The following is a 20,316-nucleotide window of genomic DNA, read 5'->3' as shown; positions in this document are numbered from 1 at the left end:
ATGGATTAAAATGAGATCTGAAGTGCAGCGGGAAGAGCATTGACCAGGCGAGGGCAGAAGGCCAGGCTTCTGTTGAGTTGTTGTTGCTGTTTTACCATTCTGTGTCAACCCATAAGCTTTGCACTGGCTGCCTAACTTGGTCCTTTCAGTGCTTAAGTTAATGGGCTCTGAGATTTTGGTGCATACTATCCCAAGTACAGTAATTCCCTTCAATAGAAAGGGAAGTGTCTATCCCAAGCCACTGATAAGAGCAAATGAAGCAGGCCAGTAATCTTTGTTGGTCCTGCAATGTACCTCATTCGATCCCAACCATGTTTAAGAACCACCTTCACTTGTTTCATCTCTCTCCACTTTTACATTGCCTTTATATGGAGTCTCCTATCTGTTTAACTGTATCCCATTAATATCACTCCCTGGACTGTACCCTGATCCTTGCAAATGATGAGAACACCAGTGCAGCTTTTACTCCGAGTGTGTTTCCTTTGAATCAAGAATTATTGGAAATCAGGTATCTTTGAAGATTTAAAAGTCATTTGATATAATATTTGCACAGACTAGCATGGTGCAGTGGTTTGAATGCTGAATTAGATCTCTGGGAGACTAGGATTTGAATCCTTGCTCAGCCATTGAAAACTACTTGGGACCCTGAGCAAGTCACATACTCTCAACCTTAAAGGAAGTCAAAGACAAACCTCCTCAGAATAAATCCTGCTATGAAAACCTTAGAATAGGGTTGTCATAAGTCAAAGTTGACTTGAAGACACCTAACAACAACAACAACAACAACAAATTGCTACCCTGTTAGGATTTATAGAGGCAACCTAAATACATTTTGAGGGTTTGTATCACCTCTGGCTCTTTAACCCAAGCTAGTCTGACCTCTTTCCTTGAAAACTACCAGCTTCTTCTCAAAACACATCCCTAGGGAAGGTGAAGGAGGTAAGGAGTTGGAGGAAACTTATTTTGTTCCCAAATGCAAGCAAAATAATTTCAAAAATCATGTGTGAGATAATCAGAATTTTTACACAGTTTTTGACTGTTTTGCACTTCTGGACTTTTTTCTCCATAAAAACATTTGTGTAGAAAATGTGGAGGGCCTCAGGAAAAACTGATTTTTGGTACAAAAAAGCTCTTGTAGTTTGTTCAAGACCTAAATTGTTCCACAAGAACACTGTATTTTATATAAAAGATTTTTTTTTAGTGCCAATGGTACATGTATAATAAATGACTTTTTAAAAATTGCTGAGAATCTTGCAGAAACAAACCATTTCTCCCCAGCAATGTGTCTGGACACTATTTCTTATTGAGGATCTGTGAGTATTTTTTTGGTTTGCTAAAACATCTTCTCCCTTCTAGTCTCTATTATATTTAATCTTCTTGCCAAGATTAATAGCAAATGCAAATGTTCTGGTTAGGCGCACTTTAGGCAACATATGGATAGGATGCTCATCCATAGAGATCTTATAATTAGCAATCTCAGACACAGTTGGAAAAGACATTTTGAGGACACCTGGATCCAGCCTAGCACAATTTGTTCAGCATGGGAAGCTGTACACTGTAAATCTCATCTTCGTAATGTGCTAGGTTATTTTAAAAAAATCTTTCCTCCATGGCTGCACCATACTCTCCAACGTTTCACAGGTGAAAACCAGGACACTTGTAGCCAAGCAATATCAGTCTTGTCATGATGGTAAAAAACATTATTGAGGAAGAACACAAGCTAGGAGAGACAGTAGCTTGCTTTTGTGTGAATCTACTGGGAGGAGTGAGTTTCTGCCTCTCTTATCTCTCCCCCCCCCCCCAATTGTGTTAATTGAATGCCAATTACTTTTGCAGCAATTGAAGTGGGGGATACCTTAGAAGCAGCTAAAAAGGGGGAGAAAAGAGGATTAATGGGGATTGTCCCTGCTAAATCATACAGTTGGAGGGTATGCTGTGTGTTAACCTGCTGTGGTTGAACCACAAAGAATGTGCACATCATCACAAGGGATCCTGGGAAAACCAGACAATTAAAATTCAAAGACATAGCTGTGTTAGTCTGGAAAATCAATATGCAAAGGAATCCTGTAGCACCTTGGAGACTAAATGAAAGAAGTTGGTAGCATGAGCTTTGGTAGACCTGAGCCTACTTTCTCAGATGCATACATGTAATATGCATCTGAGAAGTCTCAAGTCTACGAAAGCTCATGCTACCAAGTTCTTTTTTTCAGTTAGTCTCAAAGATGCTACAAGATCCCTTTGTATACAGACACTTATAAGCAAGCCAATGAATATGGGGGAATGTGCAAGGAGGGACAGAGGTGTATGTAAGTATGTGTGAATGAGGGAGTGCTGTTGGGGAAGTGAAATCCAAGACACGGTGAAATCCGTGTGTTTCTCCACATCTCTCTCTGTAGAAATTTGAAAGGTCTTTTCCTTATGTTTGTCAGTCTGTATCTAGTGCTTTGCCTTATGCTTGTCAATTTGCATCAATCTAGAGTTCCTAAGAGTGGGTTGAAAATGTGGGTTAGTGCTGTGATGTACATGCATACTTTCTCCTTTTCATGTTAATCATTTACCACGTTTGAAGTCCAGAACAGCAGTAATGGAAAAAGTTCAGACCACAAACTCCATGTTCTCCCACAGACCCACCCACCCAGCCTCATAAAACCTTCAGTATTTTTAAAAGAAATATTGGGGGGTGGGTGAGGGAATCACATGCAAAAACCCTGAGATGCTTACAATCATGGAAAAAAACTGCATGCTTACAAGCATGCAAAAAACCAGGAGCCCTGGTGGCAGAGTGGTTACATTTCTGTACTGCAGCCACTCTCTCAAAACCCCAAGGTTGTGAGTTCAATATCAGCAAAAGGGCTCAAGCTCGACTCAGGCTTGCATCCTTTCGAAGAGGTCGCTAAAATGAGTACCCAGATTGTTGGGGGAATTAGCTTACAGTTGTAAACTGCTTAGACACTGCTAGTTCGGTATGAAGCGGTATATAAATGAAGCTGTTTTTTGCTCTCCAGCACCCTGAACCAATTCAGCTCCATTTCTTTTCACTCTATGTATATTACATAACAGCAGCCAGAAATGATACAAAATATAACTTACAGTCATAACTTTTGGAGAAGAAGCAGAGATAGAAAAATGGCATTTTGCATGCTTGGTTTGTGTGTATGTGTGCACGCAGTGCATGAGGAATCAGGATGGGGGTGGAAAGTTGATCCTCACACAGTTGCCTGCCTCTGCTATGTTTTGTGAGCTCAGTCCAGAAAAATAGCCATTAAACTGGTTGAAGGCTGTTCTAAATAAACCCACCTTCTGTTATTAAAAGACTGACAGCATTCTATGCTTACTGTATTCACTGGACAGAGTGAGAAGTGGTGATAGGGAATGAGCATTTGCCGAAGTGATGCTATTTGCCATGAAGCTTTGTAGGAAGATGGATAGAAGGGTATTCCCAACTGCTTCCCAGAGAGAGCAATTGTTGTTGGTTCTTCAACCACTGATCAGTTGACAATAAGAACCCAATTAAAAATGACTATGAAATGTTGCACCCACTGTACTCTCTACCTTAATTGGTGACTGGTGGCTTCACTGTCAATGGAGTGCTCAATGGACTTCAGATTTTAAATCAAGGTGTTCTCCAGGGTGCTGAAACTAATTAGGAAATAGAGTTCAGAACGCTGGACAATAAAATTTGAACCAAAATCTTGAACAAATTCATTGTATTTTGGGGATAGTCTTCAGCATGTTGGCTAGCTCATTTCAAAGTTCAGATCAAAACCTGGCATGGATTCACCATCCCTGTTAACATGGAAAGCATTGACTGTCATGGTCACCTTGAATGACCATCTTAAATGTGACACACTTAGATTTCTTGTAAAAAAATGCATTACAAACAGGTGAACGGATGACAGTGTAAACATGAGGTCACCTTTTCAAGCACAGATTATATTTCAACACATGTTTGCACTTTCAATAAACAAAGAGCCAGCATGGTATAGTGGTTTCAGTGTTGGACTACGACTCTGAGAGACCAGAGTTCAAATCCCTGCTAAGCTATGTAACTCCTACTGAGTGACACTGGGCAAGTCACAGCCTTAGGGGTGAATGCAATGACAGACCAACTCTGAACAAATCTTTTCAAGAAAACCCTAGCATAGGGTTGCCCCAGCTCAGAATTGACTTGAAGACACAGAAAAAGGACAACAATAAATTTCTTCTATTATTACAAATGATCACTGATTTGCCAGTTTTATGCACTCATCTTATGCAACCTTGTCATGTATCTGGCTCCTCTTCACCTCCTCTTCCTTCACATTTATTTAACAAGTCACATAAGTAAAAAGACACCTCTTTGGAAAAATTGACTTACATGTCATTTCCTCCGACAGCTGCCATTAGATTCAGTTGTTTTATACTTTGAACTGATTAGCACCTGCTAGTAGGCATATGCTATGCTTGAAAAAGAGAAAATGGAAGCAGGATGGATTTCTTAGGGAAAGAGATGTTCTCTTGACAGCAGCCATCCTTACTGTGTGCTGGAGCTAATGCTAAAAGACATTTTGCTGATATTCAAAATTTAAAATTTCAGCATGTTTGACTTGAATGTAAATTTTGCTCCCAATTTTCCAAATTTCCATATCTCAAGTTTGTGGTCTACGTCCTATTGCTTTGTTTCTAATAGTAAATCTCTTGAGATGCCAAGTGTCATATAATATGTGAACTGGAAAATGCTGTCAGATTTCATATACTGTGGCACGTCACCTTTCAGTACTGAAATGAAAGAAGCCTTTGCTTGATTGTCTTCCTTCTTTGAGTAACAAGGAGAATGGTAAGAAAATTATAGGGGAAATGGGGGGGAGAGAGAGAGAGAAACTTCTGGCTGCAGGGATCTCTGCCCTGTTTATGTCAGGAGTTGTACCAAATTAAGGGTATAATCATTCATTCTCTTTAACATTGTCCCAGTTTTATCAACTGACATTTTATTCTTACCCTATTATGTACACTGGAGAATTCAGTGGTTTTCAGAGTACTGTATCCCGCCTTCCTTTTGTAGTACATTTTTCACTCAGACAGGGCCTCCCTTGATAGATATTAGCACAGACAGGTTTTTTTTTAAAAAAAAGAAATAAAATCTACACCTGAGCAATGTATTTGCCCTGTAAAAAGAGTTCCATATTTGTTTGTTTCACTTGCACCTGGCTCGCATGCCAAGAAGCTAAAAATATACCTCCGAGGTCACCTCTCACCCAGACTTAACATTAAAAACAACAACACACTCACATACACAGGTAAAGCAAACAGGTGTTTTTGATAAATTAGGCCATAGGAAATGGTATCTCCCAAACTGTTGGCTTTGGAGAAGATTTAGCAATGACAGCCTTCAAATTGAGTCAGGCCACTCAGCCTTGGGGAGTGATGGCTACCATATCAATGGGGTGGTGAATTTGTTCCAGATTTTACTCTAAACTTTAAGAGAGCTTTCCAAGCTGCTGAACACTGTCTTCCAAATAGAAAGACATCCTCATTTAAGACAGGGTGAATTCTAGAGGAGCTCCACTTTCCTTTTGGCATGAAGGTTACCACTTGGGTGAGAGTGGGAGAGGGCATTGCCTAACACGATTGTGAGCCCAGAAGTATGAAGAAGCAGGCCTCTCTGCTCATGTGAGCCCCTAGGTATTTTCTCACTCTCACATATTACTTCCATCTTAACTCTCGTAGTGAATCTATGGGAATGGGGAAGAAAAGCAGAATAAATAGAGTTTTAAATAAGAGATGTGATACATGCAAGCCAGGAAATTTGCTTCCTGAACATAACCATAGGTGGGTCAAAGCCCAGCAGAATTCCTGATGAGGAAAACTTACTCAGGGGTAGATATTGCCTTGATTTCTATTCTTGGCTGCAGTGTTTTCTTCAACTTAACATACATAAGTGAAGGGTTCTAGAAGTACTGCATTGCAAGTAGTGGTATCTGAAATGAGTTACTTTTCTTTGCAATAAGGATGTAACCAAAGTCAATTTCAAAAGCAGAAAAATGAGTGGAACAAAGGTTTTTTTTCATAATTATGTTTCTCATTACTTTAAAAAGTTACAATTCGAGGGGGTTTGGGAGGCATTCTGGACAAAACTAGATTTATTCTATTCCCTCATCAATTCTTTTTGTCAAAAAAGTAGTTCAAGAGTGACTAGCAATGCAACAAGGAACATGAGTTACTTTCCTATCATTGCAACAAGTAATAAGAATTAATGAATGGTTTATCTAAATATAGATTTATGTACAGTGGTACCCCGGGTTACGAATTTAATTCGTTCCGCCGCCGCGTTCGTAACCCGAAATCCTTCGTAAGCCGAAAAAGCCATAGGCGCTAATAGCGAAAGCCGCGATTTCGTGCGAAAAAGCGCCGAAAAAGCCCCAAATTTTTTTCGTAACCCGCAAAACCTTCGTAACCCGGAACAGTTTTTTTCAATGGATTTTTTTCGTAACCGGAAATTTCGTAAGGCGGCGCATTCGTATCCCGGGGTACCACTGTATTGCATATTCATTGTATTATATATATAATATTATATATATATTATATTTAAAAAGAATGAATTAATGTTTTAAAAACTAGGGATGTTAGTCTTCATAAATTCATTCTCATGGGAAAATATGAATAATTTAACCATTTTTCTTCCCACAACTATTTGAGTTCACGAAACTGAGTTTGTGAAAAACTGCACATGGGATTTGCTAGATTTGTTTTCTGTGGTGATTGAATCCTAGTCTCCAGAGTCCTAGTCCAAAGCTCAAACCTCTACACTATTCGCTTTTGACCTGTTTTGGGATGGTAAATTTCAATTTTTCCAAGTCCTGACAGATGTTGAGAACAATGAGGTAGTTTTTTGTCCCATAGTTTTGAGACACTGGAGAATTCCCTTCCTTGCGTGAAAGAAATGGCACAGCTTTTCTACAAAAGCTGTGCAGCTTCCTCAGAAAACTGAACAGTTTTCCAGAAGCTACACATCTGCTCCTGGAACTGCACAGCCTTTCCTGAAACTGTACAGTATGCTTTTGATATAGAAAGAACAGCTTTAAGGCAGCCCTGTGTGTGTTTTGTGCAAGACTGTTTTTATTTGTGTAATGTTTTTATGTGCAAAAACAGCAATGATGCATAAACAAATAGCCATGTGGGATTTTTTTGTGCAATGTTGCTGATTTTGTGCAACATTTTTGTTTAGCAAATTTTTGTTTTTTTAAACCCATTTTTACATAGAAAATCACAATGTTGCATAAGAAAAATATTGCACAACAAAAATGACTACAACATATGTAGTGTTGCACAACAAAATCACATGTGGCAGCAGCTTCAGTCAGCCCAAAGTTCTTTGCTTGCTGTGTAACATTTGGGTTGCACAACTTTCAAACTGTCAAAGGTTGTAGCCATAATGTGGAAAGCTTCACCAATATGTTTTAACTGTGTGCATTTGTGCAGTGTCGTGTATAGTGTGCAAAATAAGTGCATTTTCTGAATTTCCCCCCAAAATATAGTGAAAAACAATGAGAGCAAGTGAATTTTTTCTTTCTTTCTCAGGAAGCTGTGCAGTTTTTTTTGTAAAAAAAGACTGAGTGTAGGTTTTGACTGCAAAGATGAGCAGTTTTCTCATACTCTTGCACAGTTCTCAGAAACTGCATGGTTTATGTTGTTCTGGAAACAAGTTCCCACAATTTGCAGTGACTTTTGACATGTCATTTTCCCCCATCTAAGTTTCTCAAGGGGCTGGGAACTCCAAATTCAATCCCAGTTAGGAAACTGATGAATTTCTCACACAGTATATATACACCCAATTTTTCCAGGCAAGGCATTCTCTGAAGATGCCAGCCACAGATGCTGGCGAAACATCAGGAAGAAACTTTTCTGGAACATGGCCACATTGCCCGAAAAACCCACAAACAACTATGATGAATTTCTGTTCTATCCCCACACTTTTCTAGTGGCTGGGTGCCACATATGCTCCTGCTTGGCACCATTGACCTCCACTCCTGTCCTGTTGGCCTCCATTCCCTGATCACTTATGCATCATCCTTCATTCCCAGGTCCACCCTTTGCATCTCAGACTCTGAAGCACAGGAGGGGCCATGTAGCTAAGTGGTGTGTTGTATGCTTTGTGAGCAGATCATAGAATCATAGATGTTTCTGAGGAAATCTTCAGTTGGACTGGGTAAGTTCTCTAATGGAAGCCTAGAGGAGCTGAGCTGAGGCCCAGAGTAGATGGCACTGAGCAAGATGGACCAATGATCTAGCCTGACACAGTGTAAATTAGTGTCCTACCTTGAAACTTCGCAGTCCTGTCAGCTACAGCTGATGGCTTCCACTTCAGTAAGGCAGTGAATCCACTACAAGCTTTAGCTTGAACTTTAAAGCTGTTGGGTGTGCTGGATCCTAATCACAAAAATAAGTTCAGCACCTTGGATAGCTCTTTCAACATCTTAAATAAAGACAGAGTATAGTTTTTGTGGGTTTTTCAGACTATGTGGCCATCTTCTAGCACTGCCCTGCTGATGTGGGAACTATCAGTCATCCCTGACCTCTGTTAATAAGATTTTTTTTAAAAAAAATCTTCCTTTCCTTCACTCTTGTCCTTCCTTCTCCATATGCTTTCAGTTTTGGTGAGCCTTTTTGTGGACGCTTGCCCTTTAAACACCCAATAATAATAGATGTTTTAAAATAGTGGTGGTTGTTAACACATTCACTCACATCACACTTGCCTAGTATTGTGCCCCTGGTATTGCGCTCTAGTCGTCTCACGACTAGATTATTGTAACCTCCTTCTGGCAGGACTTCCTCTCTCTCACCTCCGTCCTTTAATTTCTGTCCAGCATTCAGCTGCACACATTATTACATCCGCTCGCCACTGTGACCATGTTTTTCCTCTATTATCATCCTTTCACTGGCTCCCCTTCCCCTTCCGTATTCAGTATAAGCTTCTGCTGTTGACTTTTAAAGCCCTGCATGGGCTGGCCCTCCTTATTTCTCAGACCTTCTTTCTCCTCACCTTCCCACTTGTACCCTCCATCAAGGTCTGCTGTCTCAGCCTAGGATTTTCACTGCTCCATCCTGGATTCGTCCCTTCTCGTTTGCTGCCCCGCACTCCTGGAACCTCCTCCCCCCATGAACATGGCTCATCACTTCTTTAACCAGTTTCAGAACTGAGTTGAAAACCATCCTGTTCAGAGAATTGTTCCCAGGCATTGCGTGACTATTATTTGTTATTTGACATTTTTAATTTGTTGCCTGTTTTACTTCATTGTACTCTTTCCTGTATTGTTATGTATTATTTATATGTATTATGCTATTATTTCTTAGATTGTAAACCATGGGCAGGTTTACTGTATCTATTTTATTGTTTGTATATATGGTACTGTGTAAATCTACAGAGCTATATAAATAAAGCATAATAATAATAATAATAATAATAATAATAATAATAATAATAATGGGTAGCAAGTGTTAGTTCTGAAAGTGAACCTGAACTAAATTGAAGACCCAGCAAATGAAACTGTGGCTGAAATTCTGCCTCTCTTATGGCGAGTGAAGCTCTCCACGAAAACCTAGCTTGCATTCCTGAGACTTGTGCTGAACTCAAAGCATGGATGAGCTACATCTCATCCTCTTGGAGCTAAGGTTGGTTCTGCAATGCCCAAAATAGCAAACTTGCTTTTGTCAGCAAGAGCAAGCTGATAGGGCACTTGGAGATCAGATGTGTTAGCTAAGGAGGAACTATTTTTGAACCGGCACCTTTCTCGGCAGATAGATGCTTCCTCCCTTCTCTCTTTCCACACCCCCCTCCCAGCCTTTCCACTGCCCTGTTCTGCATTTCAAATGCCTTAATGCAGAAAACAACCTAAAATGACAAAGAAAGCCAGTTTACCATAATGCCATCCTCTACACCCATAAATGTATTCAAATTTGCCAGCATTGGTTTTAAACAGATTAAGAATCTGTCTTCTAAAGTACCAATCTGTCCCAGAACCTTCTCTTGGCTCTTGCATATGATGTTACTTTATGGATTACATGGTGTAATTGCGCATCTGATTGAATTACTTTTATCAAAGCATTCTGCCACACTGAACAACAATGTAGCTAGGTCAGGGGAAGCTAAAAATAGAGAGGAAGGATAGCATAGAGTTAATTAAATTTGATAAGGAGGAGAAGAAGGGGGCTAATCCTGCAGCCTTAAGGCCATCATCCGATTAGAAGTAGTCTTAGTCTATTAATCAATGGATTCAGTGATTCATTCATTGATGTAATCTGCATGAATTTGGCTATGATTTAAATTGATCGTTTTTCAAGAGGACAAATACTTTGTTTTTAGATTATGGATGTTTCAATCAGAAAACAAGACCATCGTAGGAGATGCCTTCCCTCCTGAGAGTCAGAGAGAACTTGTCTTTTAAGGTTTTGCCTGCTGTTTTTAGAAATACTTATGATGTGATAAATCAAGTGTTAGTCCTACCTACAGTAGATGCATTGTAATCAATGCAACTTATGTAACTAGCGACTATCAAGTTCTGTTTACTTCAGTGTGTCTGCTGTGTTTGGGACTTGGCTTTAGCCCATTCAGCTTTTTCAAAAACATACTCCCCAATTGAAGAATATGCCCTTTTAGGCAATTAAAATTTTTAAAAAACTGATTTGCTGGGCTTGTTAGAACTGCTTTTACAGTATACCAGTTTTAATGATCTGTTCATCCTCATCCATGTTTTCTCCAACCCTTACATTTGCATCTTCTCAAACACCCCCTTGAATAACTTGTTTCCTTCTCCCTTGTAGCCCTGAACTCAATCTCACAACATTGTCACCTCTTTGCTTTAAAATCCTTAAACTGCGTCTTTTCCTTGAAAGCTTTCACTAACCCCTTAGTTCTTTATCCCAGAGGTGAGGAATCTTTCTTCTGTTGAGGTCCACATTACCTTGGTCAAAACCTGTCGAAGTCTGCATTACAGAAATGGTTGTAGACAGAACCAAATGTGAGCACCACTGGAGTCAAATTGATAAGGGCTTGCAAAGGCACCCAAGACCTTCATGTTGTCCTTAGGTTGCAGTCCCCACAATTTTTTCCATGGCTGAAGTTAAGCTTGAGTATGCATTGCAATATACAGTATATCTTGCAACTATCTGCAAAACTCAGCTGCCCTTTCTCTTTCATGGAGTACAACCAGGGATATAGTTATGTGGTGCAGGGGAATGAGGACATTGCTCTTTCAGTATGAATTCTGGCCCCAAATGAAAATGTCCTTCAGTCCCCAAATCTGTAGCATTGCAGAGAGTGAAACATTGAAAATCATTTACTCTTAGGACTCTTTGTTTTACTTTGCTGTCATTCCTTCAGTCACATTGCCTGCCTAAACTGTAATTCAAAATGCTCAAGTGAAGATTTAAATCACTGCAATGCTAGATATTTGGGCACTGAAGGAAAATTTTATGGAAGGGAAGACTTCTTAATGGGGGGTGCATTGTCCTCATTGTGCCTTTTCCTCATAACTACAGTTCCAACTCTTCCACTGAGTCTCTGTGAAACACATACACACATGCAAGCGCGCACACAGATATCACTAGGATCAGTCCATACCTTTTCTGTTAGGTGGCTCAGTAGTTTGAAACAACATGAAAACGACTGATTTCAATAATTGGGCTCACTAGGGAAACATCTTTGGAAAAACAAATGACTAGAAAATGTGAAATCTTCTCCAGAGGTATACTATACTAGTAATATCCTTTCTGCATATCAAGGAGGTGGGAATGGTGAGGAAGCCTCAGCTGGACTGTCATGGTCATAAAGGCAGGATCAGAATGGAGAGTTTGACCAGCATGGATCCACCATCTCTCTTGGCCTCTTCAAATGTACAAAGAGAAAAGGCACAAGACTTAGGCTGAGACATGTGCTATAAAGCATACATCATCTGGAGCCACAAGACTAAATCTAATTGTTAAGTAGAGTAGGCTCTTTGAACTCAGTGAGACTTGATAGTGTAGAATTGGAAAGAAAAAAAATATACAGTGTGGACTGTGTTTTACCTTTTGAGGAATTCTGAAAGGGCTCCATATTTTTCCTGGAATTTGAAGGGTTAAAAACTGGTTAAACTTATCTGGGATTGCAAGTTTTATATATTTTGGGATAATTTTTACTATTGTTGGTTGGCAGTAACTTGAAGAAGGCATTCAAACAGGGGTGAGAATCCTGCAGTTAACTGATTAATGGTTTGTGTCCTTTTGTCTTGACTGGGTGAAAAGCCAGAACTGGGTGTCCGTTTGGATGCACAACTATTACTTGAAAACATGTTTTTCTAACCTAGCTGTGGCATTTCTCCAACTGTGCATACATGACAAAGAGGATGTCACCCTTTGCTCTGAGCTTTGTTTCTCTCTTTCTTTTTTTGCCACATTGGTCATGACCTTAGTATTATTTAAACTTGAGAGGAGAAGCTATTACCTGACAGTGTAAGCCAAGGAGACAGTGTGAATTACTCCAGTAATATTTAATGAGGACTCAGTTCTCTTGCACACCACCTGTTACATTCTTCTTATCAGTCTAAGCAATATGCGTTCCATGTTGGCAGGGACCTTGCAGGTCCCCATCAAGTACATCCTTCTTTGAATTTCATCACTTTCTCATATTGGACCTCTCCCTCCCACAAAAACCATCTATGGTTTTCCTTTAAAAAAACAACATCATAGTAGCTGTTTGTATATAACATTGAGGTCCTACATTAAGATTGATTTGGTTTAAAAAAAGACTTGTTTCTCCATCTTCATTGAGGAGGATTTAGATACGAAACTCATGCTACAGTAGAAAGATACAGTTAGTTTAACATACCGTATATACTCAACTATAAGTTGACCTCATGTATAAATTGAGGGCAAGTTTGGGTGAAAAAATATGAATTTTGATATGACCTGTAGATATGTCAATTGTAAAACTTAAGAGGCATAGAGTAAATGATCAAAAGGATGTTTTCCACGATGTTTCTGCTCACTCTTGTCGCTGGATGGATAAGAGAATAGTGAAGGTTGGTGCTTGCAGGACAGATTATACTCTTGCCTTTCACCAGGAGATGATTCCTCCTTTTAAATAAGTGTTAAGATACAGTACTTACATTGAGCCATGGATAAGGCGACTCAGGTTTTTTGGGTCATTTTTTGACCTAAATTTCTAGACTTATACATGAGTATATACAGTAAACTAAAACAGGAGAATGTAAAGTAACAAACAATAACAAAAGTGGATCTAAAAGTATGGTCAGTTCAGTACAAAAGGCAACTTGGTTTAGCTTGTTGCTGGCTATGTGGTTGGATTGACAGTAATCTGGTTGCTTCCCTTGCTTTGCAGGTTAAGTATAGAGTCCTAGGAGCTTATCACATGAGGCCGATAAACTGCTGGGATAACAGGATAACAATGCGTTTGATTCCCACCTCCTACATGACGCTGCCATTATAACATGGGAGGCCATTGTAAAAACGGTTCTTTTCACCTACAGAAATAATCCAATTAGGATTTTATTTTTGTTTTTCATATATTAGTGTCTTATGTTAGTATTTTAGCATTTTACAGTGTTATGTTTATCATTCATTTTTTATTATATACCTCTGATGCTCTGCCCATTGGTGGAAAGGACATTATAAACAAGTGTTGTTGTCGTCGTCATCTCCTCTAAGGCTTTTGTTGCAGTGTTTGCCCATGCAAAACCTTTCTTCTTCTTCTTCTTCTTGTGGTTGGTCAGGGACTGGTCAGTGGGTGTGGTTTGGGTGGAGAAATGTCCGAGGTGATTGGGAGAGATTGCAGTGTCTGTTGCTGCAATGCTAGAATGAAATGGTGCTTTAATGCCGTATGGTTAACACAACACACACAGTCTCACACACTGGACAGTAGTGGATGAAATTTCCATCCTCAGATCTGAAGGCATCTCTTGTGGTGGTTTGGTTTGGAATTTTTAAAGTCAGAGACATCAATTGCCACAAAAGGAAAGAAAGGGGATTTTTTTTTGTACCGGAAGGAAAGAGTGGAGGGAGGCCCTGTTTCTGGAACTGGATGTATATCAGAGAGAGCTAAAAGTGGCCTAACTGGCTTATTATTGGTGCTGTGCTGTGCTCAGGTGGGAAGCTGCTTGCTTGTGCTCTCTCCAACCCTCTTCCTCATTCTTCCCTATTTGAAACAGGAAAAGAGATTCCACCTGAACATTAGGAGGAACTTCCTGACAGTAAGGGCTGTTCGACAGTGGAATGCACTTCCTCGGAAGGTGATAGAGTCTCCTTCCTTGGGGTTCTTTAAACAGAGGCTGGATGGCCATCTGTCAGGGATGCTTTGATTTGGATTTCCTGCATGGCAGGGGGTTGGACTGGATGGCCCTAGTGGTCTCTTCCAACTCTACGATTCTATGATTCTATGATTCTATGAAACAATGCAAAGGGGTGATGTCTTGGAGGAGGGTTGGTGGGAATGCTATGTGTGAATGCTGTTTGGCATTAACAAGCACTGTAATCCCAGAATGGTTCTGAAGATCCACAAGATAAGAGAGCAATCCTGTTTTAGTAGCATTTTTATGGACAACACAATTATGGCATGACAGGGTCCCTGTGCAATAAGCCTCCTAGTAAAAGGGATGCGTCTGTATGTATCATTAATAGTGGTTCTGTTGCCACATGTTGGCTTTATGTGGGTAGTCTAGTTCTGTCCAAAATCGATTTTACTCCACAGGTAGGACCTCTGTCATGCATCCTTGGTGAAGATGTCTGCATGTGGAGTTGTGCACCAATTTTGCTGCGCAACCCTTGTGTTGAATGGCAACACTGACAACCTAGCATGCATCCATGTGCCTAGGGACAATGCATGCCAGTCCTTGCTTCTGCAAACTTGAACTGAGTGTGGACATTTGACAACAGATGAAAATATATGTATGCATAAGACACCATCAAGATTCTGGCCAAAGATTTACAAATCATTACAAAGTACAAGTACTGCATGACTTCATAAGCTACACGTTCTTCCATACTGAGTTCATCACCATCCTCTTTGGGATGTCGCCTGTTCTAAATGTTCCCTCCAAGGAGGTCTAATAGCCTTCTTTTGAACAACAACAAAACTGCGGACAGTCTGTCTTTTCCAACAGATATTTGGGAGCTTTGATAGATGTTGCTTTTTTCATACATGCCAGGAATCTAATTTGGTTTCCTTCCCTGTTGGCACTCAGATGCCAGGCAATAGATTTGTCAGTCCTGTATGGTAACTTAGTGTCTTTTTATTTTTCCCTAGAATAATTACTTTAGTGTAGCTTCTGTTCTTTTATCTGTTGGGTTGTATTTTAATATTTGATATGTTAATTATTATTACAATATTTTAATAATTATAATCTAAATTATATATATATATTCTAAATCCATAATTATAATATAAATCTGTAAAGAATTTAAAAGTGCATAAATTAATAAGTAATCATTACAAATTGATAACTAAGATTAGAAACTAATTAATGTTCTTGGCTAAAATATAATTGGTGTCCCTCAGAGCCCTGGTGGCACAGTGATTAAATGCCTGTACTGCAGCACTCACTTAAAACCACACGGTTGCGAGTTCAAGATCAGTGAAAGGGCTCAAGCTTGACTCAGGCTTGCATCCTTCCAAGGTTGCTAAAATGAGTACCCAGATTGTTGGGGGCAATTAGCTTACAGTTGTAAACTGCTTAGACACTGTTAGTTCAGTATGAAGCGGTATATACATGAATCTGTGTCTTGTTTTGTTTTTGGCCAAACTATTGCACAGAAGAAAGCTATTTCACTACAAAAATCCACATTAGTTACTGCTTGGAACTTCCTGGAAAAAAGTTTCAATTCACATGGATCTCTCCAGTCAGCAGAGAGGAGAGAAAGGATGATTGAAGGTGGGTAGGCCATTTGGCCAATAAACATTGGGATTTAAGAATGATATACATAATTGGCCAGTCAGAGATCTCTTTCGTGTCTTTGCTCACTATTGGCTCTGGAAATTTGGATGGGCAAAAGTACTATCTTCTAAAAAGCCTTACTGTTCTGTTGTAAGGGCTCTGTGGTCCCTATCCCATCCAGAAAAAAGAATCCAGAATACCTTTTACCTGAAAGTAGACAACTACACTTGTTTAATAGCTTTTTTTCTTCTACGATTTATCTTGGAATAAACAGAACACAGCTTCTAGGTAGAAATTAAATATTTCTGTTTGTCATTCTTACATACCTTACTGAAATCAAAGGACTCTTAAAACAGCATGTTAAATATGTCTTAAGATAGCACATTAAGGCAGTGACATTAAAAATATAAGTACAGTTGAAACATTTTCATAATTATAAAACTATATTAAGTTATATTAGCTCACTTTGCATACCCCCCCCCATTATTTTGGGCTATAAATATTTTGTTATATTTTATAATAATAATAATAATAATAATAATAATAATAATAATAATAATAATTTATTTATATCCCGCCTCTACCGATTGAGGATCGAGGTGGGTAACAACAGAGAAAATACGATAAACAATAAACACAACAAGCCCCACAAAACCCCAACCCTACCCTCCCTCCCAACTATAAAATTAAACAGTAAAAAAAATGTTTTTAAAAAATACATACAATACATCAAAGTTAAAAACAAATCACAAGTGAGAAAAATAATAAGGGGATTCAATTGGTTCTGGACATTATCAATCGGGGAAGGTTCTGTGAGAGGAAAGTGGCTCAGCTTCTGCCTGTGGATCTGAGTTGGCATGCAATTGCTGAGGAGTCAGGTGAGATATTGATAGAGTGTCTGACCTCAAAACAAGACCAAATTGGTTGCGCCTGAGCAGGTATAGTTATAGGCCAAAACCTATTCCAGGGCAGTTTGGGGATTAAGGTGAAGTTTCCAGGAAGGAAGAATAGAACTGGCAGTCTGTAAATGGCTGGACAATCACCATGAATGTCCCTGAACAAAGGAGCATCACTCACAGAGGGAGGTAATCTTGGACTTCTGTTCATGTGTAAGCACCAGGTCTATTGTCCTTATCAGTGAAGGGTTTATGTAAATTCTGATCTTGATGGCTCTATCTCTGGCTAAGTGCCCTGGTTTCCCCCATGCTAAGCCAGCAGGATCTTCAAATATGGTCCTGGAAGTCTACATATGGCATGGCTAGTTTCCTGTGCTGGAGATGGCCTCTCAGTTACCTGACTAAAACATCCCTTTTGATACCAATTTGATATCAGAAGAGAAGAGGGGTGCAGAGAGCCAGACCTTGGGATAACAAGTGACTTCCATGATTGTTTTTAACCCAAATTTTAAAGGAGCACTGTAAAGTGCTGTATGAATTTTGGGGTGAGAGTTCAGCACTTTGGATGGCTCCTTTAAAGTCTGGACTATTTTGCCACCCCACTAATCCAAAGTGAAAAGAAAATCCATGAAGAGTGGCAACAACTTTGAACTGATGGAAAGTTACAAATTTCTTGCCATATTTGCTTCTTCAATGCATTTGAGTCTGATTATTGCAGTGATTTTGGATCAGCTATTTCATTTCAGATCTGCAGATCTTTTTCTTAGTACACAGTTGTACCATTTTAAGTTCTATGGAATCATGGAATTTGCAGTTTCATACGGTATTTGGAATTGTCTGCCAGAGAGTAGTGAAGGATCTAACCAAACTGCAAATCCCAGGATTGGTCCTGGATGAGGCATCCTTTGGCTCTGGATAAGCCTTGATATCATTTGGAGATCAATGTCTCAAGCTACAGAATGAGTATAAACCTACTGATATCACAAAATTGTACAACAGGCATGATAGAATTCACAAATCAACTGATAACCCTTTTGCTATAGAAAAGTTATGTAAGTACAATAGAGTGTCTCTGCCTTTCAAGGTTGAAACAGTAATACGCGTGTGTCATCTCTTTCCCACAACACTTTTCCGGTGTATGTGCTGACTCTTCAAGAGACACCTTCTCAGCATAATCAAAACATTGATTCTATCATTAGTTCTATCTATCATTACACTGGCTCCAACCTGCACCGCTAAACCTGAATCACATTGGCACATTTCTATTAAATGTTGGATTATTTTCCCTACTAAACAATTAGAATGCAAAGTAAGTTTGTCTCCAGGAAATTTTTACTGAGGAACATAAAAAACATAAATAATTTATCTCAGCATCTGAATGCCTCCAGCAGGGGATGAATAGATACTCCTCCTGAGAAGTAAGGTAAATGTAGAATGTGATTTTCCTTCATACACATAGCAAGCACCATTATAACACATCTTTACCTGCCCTCTTTGCGTTTGGGAGTCAGATTTCATGTAGTTTGGAAAGTTTATAAATGACAGCCCCCAGAATCCCCCAAAATGGGGGATTCTGGAGGCTCTAGTAAAAAAATATATCATTTTCCCAAGCCATTTGGAACCCTACACACAATTGTAGAAAATCCACAGGACTGGGAATTTAACTGCACCAGTTCAAAACAAAGAACTTTAAGAATGTATAATGTTCTTCTTGCTAATGACCATCTAAATTGTCCTGGCACAAGAGTATTGCATGATGAGTAGGCAACCTTATATTTTCAAGATGTTCTAGAGTACAAATTACACTAGTTTAAGGCAGCATGGCCAATGGTCAGATACTAATAGTACAAGAACAAACAGAGAAAAGAAACATGCATTTCAGTGTGTCTTGCTGAACAGGAAAAATATTATTTCCTTATCTCTTTTCCCTCTCCCCATTTGACTACATAAACCTGATTTAGAAGTATTGTCTTGTGCAGGACTGATTAGGAAAAGCTCTTATGCAGAGGCACTTTCAGATTTAGCAACTTTTGAAATACAGACACTTGACATGAAAACCCCCAGAGTCACATTCTCAAGCAAAGATCACAAATGTAGGCAGCTGTGCTGCTCCATATCAACAATCCAGTTCTAGCAATTTTCATCTCCACCAGAAGTGGATCTTTTGTAGAGTTAATATGTCTTAATTGCCCTTTCAGGACCAAGCCACTTCAAAATACTACTTTGCATAATAAAAGGGGTAGCTCCTAGCTTTATATTGCTGCTGAGGAAATCAATTTTCTCTCTACACACTGTGAAGATTGCAACTCTGAGTGAAAAAGGAAAGGGGGTGGTTGTGGCAGCAGGTAGCATCAATCTCCCTTTCTGTGCCAATGTAAAAGTCCTGTGGCTTTGCCCCATGTGAATTTTGAATGCACAACAACACTGCTGAGGAGGCCAGAAGCAGTGTGCTGATCCCACTAACAGAAGCTAATCATATGATAAATATAAATTTGATAGTCTCATTAGTTGCTGCAGCCCATTAAGGAAGGAGGAAGAGGAGAAAGGGAAGGAATGAAGGAAACTTCAGAACAGCACTGAGCACAACATCCTTCTTTGCAGAACTCACACAGAAATGTTTAGATTCTTCCTTGAATATAATGATGTGATGTTCAGAGGCTGTAATGCAATGCAGGTCAACTTGTATGCAGAAAATATTGTTCACACAGCAGGCATAGAGACAGAGGCAGGAGGAGTGAAGACTGGAGGAAGGCGCATCAACAACTTAACTTCACTGACATTGCCATACTACTAGCAGAAACCAACAAGGACCTGGAACAATTACTGAAGAAGGTCAAGGAGGAAAGTGCCAAGGTATGCTTAATGCTGAACATTAAAAAAGCAAAAATAATAATCACATACCGGGTGGTGAGACTCGATCAGGCAGGCCAAGCCTACAGGACCTCAGCAGGGCAGTTGAGGACGGGGGATCTTGAAGATGTCTTATCCACAGGGTCACCATGAGTTGAAGTCAATTTGAGGGAAGTTGACAGTAGCAACAATGCAATCTTTATTGAGAATGATTAGGGAGAGGTGATCAGCAATTGCAAGAATTTTACTAAGAGAAAGCCAAGAAGGAAGGGAAGAAGGAAGAAAGAAAGGAAAAAGGCACATACTGACATAGGTGAATTAACCTGAGTCTTTAATGCTTGTGCTGCAGACATCTTAGTCTCAAAGATGCTACAAGATCCATTTTGTATACTGATACAGACTGTCTTTGAATATATGGAAGGTTCGGAGTACCGTAATTATGTTCAGACGCTTTAATGCTCCTGCAATTTCAGTTATTGTACATTACACATTTTATGTATACTGTTTATGTTTATATTTTATGTTTTCATATCCAGATGTGCTACTCCTGGTAACTGTGGCACTGATGACATGCTTCAAGCATTTGGCCACTTGACTTTTTTTCATTGCTTTTAAAACGAAGTAAAAAACTGAACAGATAGCACCACCTTGTGGGAACTGTACAAAGT

This window comes from Sceloporus undulatus, chromosome 3, assembly GCF_019175285.1.
Source record: "Sceloporus undulatus isolate JIND9_A2432 ecotype Alabama chromosome 3, SceUnd_v1.1, whole genome shotgun sequence".
NCBI classification, from domain to species: domain Eukaryota; kingdom Metazoa; phylum Chordata; class Lepidosauria; order Squamata; family Phrynosomatidae; genus Sceloporus; species Sceloporus undulatus.
The sequence above is the reverse complement of the archived record's forward strand: the minus strand, read 5'-3'. Positions refer to the sequence as shown.